Source organism: Crotalus tigris, unplaced genomic scaffold (assembly GCF_016545835.1).
Source record: "Crotalus tigris isolate CLP2741 ecotype Arizona unplaced genomic scaffold, ASM1654583v1 scf7180000017774.6281472, whole genome shotgun sequence".
Taxonomy (NCBI): domain Eukaryota; kingdom Metazoa; phylum Chordata; class Lepidosauria; order Squamata; family Viperidae; genus Crotalus; species Crotalus tigris.
In genome coordinates this window covers 2,685,230-2,691,229 of record NW_024096625.1, presented here as the reverse complement: position 1 = coordinate 2,691,229, position 6,000 = coordinate 2,685,230, and the positions used below count along the sequence as shown (strand labels likewise).

General features: G+C 39.5%; 1 protein-coding gene across 8 annotated transcripts in view; it reads left to right on the top strand.

The window, feature by feature from the left end:
- Positions 1 to 3,436: 3,436 nt before the first annotated feature.
- CREB5 (cAMP responsive element binding protein 5) overlaps positions 3,437 to 6,000 on the top strand; it is a 293,130-nt gene continuing 290,566 nt past the window's right edge. For 3 of the 8 annotated variants that reach the window (XM_039341995.1, XM_039341990.1, XM_039341993.1), the window contains exon 1: positions 3,466 to 3,527. The gene's annotated coding sequence lies outside the window, so the exon portion shown is untranslated. Of the gene's footprint in view, positions 3,528 to 5,289; positions 5,488 to 6,000 lie in introns of all 8 variants that reach the window. The other 5 variants (XR_005556490.1, XM_039341996.1, XM_039341991.1 and 2 more) reach the window with 4 other exon arrangements.

The window sequence follows — 6,000 nt, the reverse complement described above, 5'->3', positions numbered from 1 at the left end:
CAATCTTGCTTTTGTCATATCTGACATAATATAATCATAATCTATGAGGGGATGATGGGAGACTAAGGTTTTGAAAACGTTCAGGTGTGGTATGCGGTTAGTTTTTTTTAGCACTATTACAAAATAGTGTGCAACTTTGGTGACAATATGCCACTTCTCATTATGGACTGGAATGGAACATTCTTATGGAAATTTTATTTATTTAAGATCCAACAAAATATTATTAAACACATCAAGTATAAAACAATATTAAAATGTAAGAAATAATAATAAAATAGAACATTCAGAAAACTCTGAAGCAATTAATAGCATAAGGAAGCTGATTATTGCGAGCCATGGCTACTATTAAAAATGTAACAATTCTATTGGAAATAGCTGAAATTTTATCACCTAGATTCTAGAAGAAAAAATAATAAAACCCTGATCAGACAAGAAATTTAGATTTCTAGCAATTGGTGGTATGGGTTCTGTTCTCTATTTATTATATAAATAACTGTATGTAATCCTTGTTTTGGTCCTGCCTCGTTTAGTGTCTCTTCACAGTTTACAAGGATGATGAAAACTTTATGACCAATCTTCACATTTTTGACTTTCACAGGTATGTAAAGCAAATGAAAGCAGAAGTAAGATAGTAAGCAAACTTATGGCTTCACTTAGTGACCACTTCATTTAACAACTGATTTGCCAGTCCCTATTATGGTTGCTCAATGTGGACTAACTGTATATATGAAAATTTTCCCGTTATCTGCCTTATTGGAAAACTAAAGATCAACAGCTGCTTAATAATTAATTTATCTTGATGAGGTACAAAGAGTACACTTCTGTTGCCTCTTTTTGTAAAGTTAGTACCTCCTTAAAGTCCTAAAAGAGACTTCTGCACTTGCATATTATACACAGAAAAGCTTCTTTTGCTTACTGAATATACTTAGTTAAAGCAAATCAATTACAATGGAAACTTTGCTTTATTGGCCTGCACGTCATGGCAAAGCAGCTTCGAACCCTGTCAGAGTGAAATTTCCTTCTGAGGCTTTAAAGAGCCCTAAGTTTATTATATAGCGACCTTTATGGATCACTATCTGTTTCATGAACTCTTTGCAGGATATCTTTCAGTTTTCAGTACAGTATACTCCTACCTGAGTTTGAAAATATTTAAGTTTGTAGAAAGTAACTTGCCTTTTTTTCAACAAACATACCTTAGCATCACTTAGCACAGTGTTTCCCTGTAAGATTTTCTCTCAAAGCTGCACCTAATGGATTGTTGTACTTTATTGCCAACGATTGTACAGTATACATTTTTGATTGGAGAGATAAGTAACATTTGAAGAAATACAGAATTCACTGATGACACTTCAAGCATAGGTTAGATGTGATATTAGAAAAATTTGCCGTTCAATGCTTTAATCTGAATAAATAAAAATAGTCATGAAGAGCGGTTCTATCAAATCAGTGCTGACATCTAGGACTGCCACTGAAGCTTTTGTTTTGCTGTATAAATAATGCACTGAATTCTGATGGGAATATAAATTTATCAGCCTCTATTCATGGAAAATTTGGTGCCATGTATGCTAGGAAAAAAAAATCTTATAAAGAAAAAAAAGAGGTATGTTCATTTAGGAAATAGTTAGTTTTCCTTGTAAATGAAGTATTGTTACTATAGACCTGCACAACAAGAAGGGAGAAACTTCCTTACCACAATACACGTTACACTGCTTTTCTACTACCAGTCGGGAGAGACAAGGCCTTAAGAAGATACACTGGCTCTCAACAGCACGGTCTGGAAAAAAAAAATCAAAGCACTGGTCTTTATCTTTCATGTCATGAAGCAGATTATGTCCAAGGCACTGTCCCCTATATTTTTTTGCCTTTTCACCATGACCATGAAATATGGTGGGAGACCGTCAGGCCTTCTTGGTGTTGGGCCTTCATGTACAGAACATTTAAGAAAAGGTAAATATTTAGGCCTGATTTCTAGTGATTAATGTGACCTAACACTGTATATGAGGTTGACATGTTGTCAAGGGAACCCAGGAACAAACAACCAGAAGTGTTTGTTCTAGTAGTTTGTATGTGAGAAATAGGCAACTTGGCTTTCCAGGCCACAAATTATTTTGGGTAGGCAACAAGGAAGAGCAAAATACTGCATTTTGCATTTTGCTCAGCTTTAAAAAACAATTCTAAATTAATACAAGGTTACATTAATTCTAACTGTTTCATTGGGCTTCTGTTAAAGAATTTTAGTTCTACTTAATTTTAGACAGAACTGACTCCTACTGCATTTAGTGGGACAAACTTCCAGGAAAATGACTTCCCAAGTATTGACCAATGTTAGTCCTTCTGAGTTCAGGTGTCATCAAGGAAAACCAGCTGAGGAAACTTCTCTCCTTAGAATCTTTCCATGAATTTGTCTTTCTCAAAAGAGGCAAAGAATTGAACCAAGAATTCTTGTAAATGTAATGCTGATATTTTGTGTACATATGTGTGTATGCTTGTATTGTTTTAAGATCATCTGTTGAATATGTTTTATGTGCCTAGTTGCTTGAACTTTGTAGGTTTAATTTTATATACATTCCTTTATTAATCTTAGGGCTGCAGATTCCATATCCTAATTAAATCACTACAATATATAGCTATTATTTTTTATTTTTTAAAAAAATATATTTAAGGCATTAACAAAGCTGTTTGTAGTCCTTTAAAGTTAGTAACACAGTGGAGGATTAAATGGCCAAAACCATACACAGACTAAAGGAGTCTCAATGGTACTAGAACATTTGAAAAAATATCACTTTATTCTATATTATTATTATTTTTACCATCACCTCCATCATTCCTTCAGAAGTTAACATTATTTAATGGTTAATCTCTAAAAGAAAATAATTTTCATATAATGCTCACTGCTTATCTTTATGTGATATGCAGCATGCAGAGAAACGCACTCTCTACCTGGTCAGAGATCCCCCTTTTTGGTTTCAGACCTCAGCTGGAGACTCTCTTGGAAATAAAACCTGAACCGATCACTTCAGAACAGCAAAAGGAAGACCTTTTCCGCTCCCTTTACAAGTGAACTGGGACGCCAACCTCGCATCCCGAGACTGACCCACATGCTGGGAGGGAGAGTGGGTGGTGGTGGGATTCAGTTTCCAGCAGCTTCCTTCTCCCATAATTCAGCAAGTAGATTTTTTCCAGGCTGATTCACAGAACGAATAGCAGCGTCCTGTCATCGTCCGTGCAGAAAGTCTTGCTTGCGCCGCTCCGATTTTACAGTCAGTCCTCCTCCGCCTGCCTGCATTGTGGCTGGCTAGAGCGGAGTGGGCGGGGGCGGGGTCCGCCTGGAACACGCCTCTCCCGCTCCGCCTCTCTCTTGATTCTCTCGAGCGGGGACCGCAATGATTTAGAAGTTCAGGAATCCCACGTGACGTCACGAAGGGTGATGTAATGCTTCTCTAAATAGAACGTATTGTAACCTTCTCTCAGTCCAACGTGGTTCCTTCACTCAGACTGCTGGTCCCTTTCCTTCTTACACTTGTTGGGTAAGTCCCTACAAATATTGAACTGTTGTTGTTTTTTTTCCCGTTTTTCCAATCAACTTTATGTTGCATTTGAAAACTCGCCTTTCCGGAGTGTCTCTTAAAAGTTCAGGCTTGCAGCGGATGGTGGTAGGTGTTTGTTTTCTTTTAATTCAGAACGTGTGTGCAATCAACGCGCAGACAGGAGAGCAAAAGAAAAAACAAAACAAAACCCTGGAGTGAAGCGGGCGAGTAAGTGAGAGAAAGTGCGATCCTGACAAAATAGATTGTTGTAAACGGTACTTGCTATATGTTTAGTTTGGCGGCTGTGTCCGAGTTTTTGCTTGACTATGTACAAATTAATGATTGATAGTGACTTACTTTCACTTGGGGAATGAAGCAGTCTTATCTCGGGCAGATGATCCGGCCCGTCAGCGCATGACATTAACTGGAAAGTGAGTGACTCGCTCCGAGAAGATGCGGAACGGTGCAGATCTGTGCCCAGTCCCTCTGCCCGGTGCAGTAGCCCTGATCATTTCTTATTAATCGGAATAGAGGGGGAACTAAAATGTTTGGGACGTGCATACTTAAAATGATGCGTGGGCATTCAGATATCTAGACGCTGAAGGAGCAGCTACAGAGAGAATCTTTGGTCATATCTTTTCCTGTAACTGCCAAACACAGAAATTAGTGTGCAAAAGTTTGAAAACTTAACCAGAAGGATAGCGGAGAACGTCTCAGCTCGCGCGTGTCTTCCGTTGTCACTGAGTTACATTCCTTCTTTCCCCTCAAATTTGCCGGGGACTTCTGAACTTAAAGAAGCCTTATCCAGAATCTCCAATTTTGCAGTCGCTTAACTACGATCGATCCATATTTGAGCCCTGGATGCGCGCTCTCTATACCTTCAGGAACATTGTCTCCTCAGGCATCTGACCTCACGATTGCTGTCACTTAGGAAAGGAGTTTCCAGAATGGCCCAAATCAGCCCCCAGATCAGCTCGAAATGTCTCGCTTCCGGGGCTTGAGCCACGTTTGTCTGCGTTATCCGCTTTTTCTCAGGGACTGTAAATATAACATCAGGTTAACAATAACCACCTGGGTGCTCAGAGCCCTATCTGCAGGGAACTGGCGAAGGATACTAATCAGGCTTGTACTTTTCTTTCTCTCTCTCTTTCCTCCTACCTTCTGCTTCGTAACACTTTTCTTTTTTGGTGGAATGACAGCACTACCCTCCTCCCCCCGCCGTCCCCATGTCTTGCGGCTGCTTTTCTAGCTGCGTCCTTTCTAGTACTTCTCGGCAGCGCGAAAACTTTTAAATATCGTTTCGCGAGTTCAAGCAAAGAAGACGCGGACGAAAGAAGTTTCAACAAGAATTGTTGGACTAAAGAAAAAAAAGAAAGAAAGAAAGAATGAAAAAGCCCACTACTTCTCCACTTCGTCACGACACCATTCCATCTCTAGTCCTCACATGGTCCTCGCGTGTGTATATTTTTTTAAGTAACATCACCAAGGATTCGTGGTATGTATATATTTGGTTGATAGGTGGCTGCATCGCTATGTTGCACCCCCCTCCCTTTTGTCGCCCCCGCCCTGTCTGACATTATCTTTGGGAGTCAGAGTTGGCTCCTGGACCATTACGTCATTCTGCAGGCTAGTAAGAGTGTGTTAAGAGGTTTGGATATTGGGGCAGTTTTTGGGAGGGTCAGGCTAGAAATGCAGAAGTCCTGCCACCTAGCTTGAGATGAGCAGCGTGACCCCTTCTTTCCAACATTCTTTACATTCTCAGCGGACGTCTCTTCCCCGCCTCAAGTTTTACCCTGGGAATGAGAAGACTCTAGGGGGAATACCTGCTTAACTAAACTTGCCACTAGCATTCTTGAAACTCAGCCGCATGGGGCGATCGTAGGATTCGGGGTCTTGGACAGGATGGAAGATCGAAAGGAGATACGTGTCTCCAGTCGCCGGCGCTCTAAGGAGGTGATAAGTGAGTAACTTGCGTGTCCCTTTAAATTCCCCAAACCAAACCTTGCGAATGAGAATCTACATTATCTGGAAAAATAATTTGAATTTCTTTTTTTTGGGGGGGGGGTTAACAATGGTTCATCACGGATCCTTCTCATAATAGCCTTGAAGCTGGATCCTACACAGCTTTCATAGAGGACTTCAGAAAGAGAGAAAATTGGACACTACACTGGAACCAATCCTGAAGAAAATGTTCCTTTCCCAAAATAAACTCTCCGGGAGGAAAAAAAAAAACCCTAGATAGATTTATATATTTTCTTGACTGGATATGTTAGCGAAAATTTTATACATCTATATACACATGTTGTTACACAAATCAGTATAGTATAGTATTGTTAGTACAGCACACCATAGTATAGTAGAGTTAGTACATAGTATAGTGTAGTATAGTAGTATAATATAGCAAATAGTATAGCATATAATACAGCATATAGTATAGCTTATAGTAATATAGCATAGCATAGCGTAAAGTATA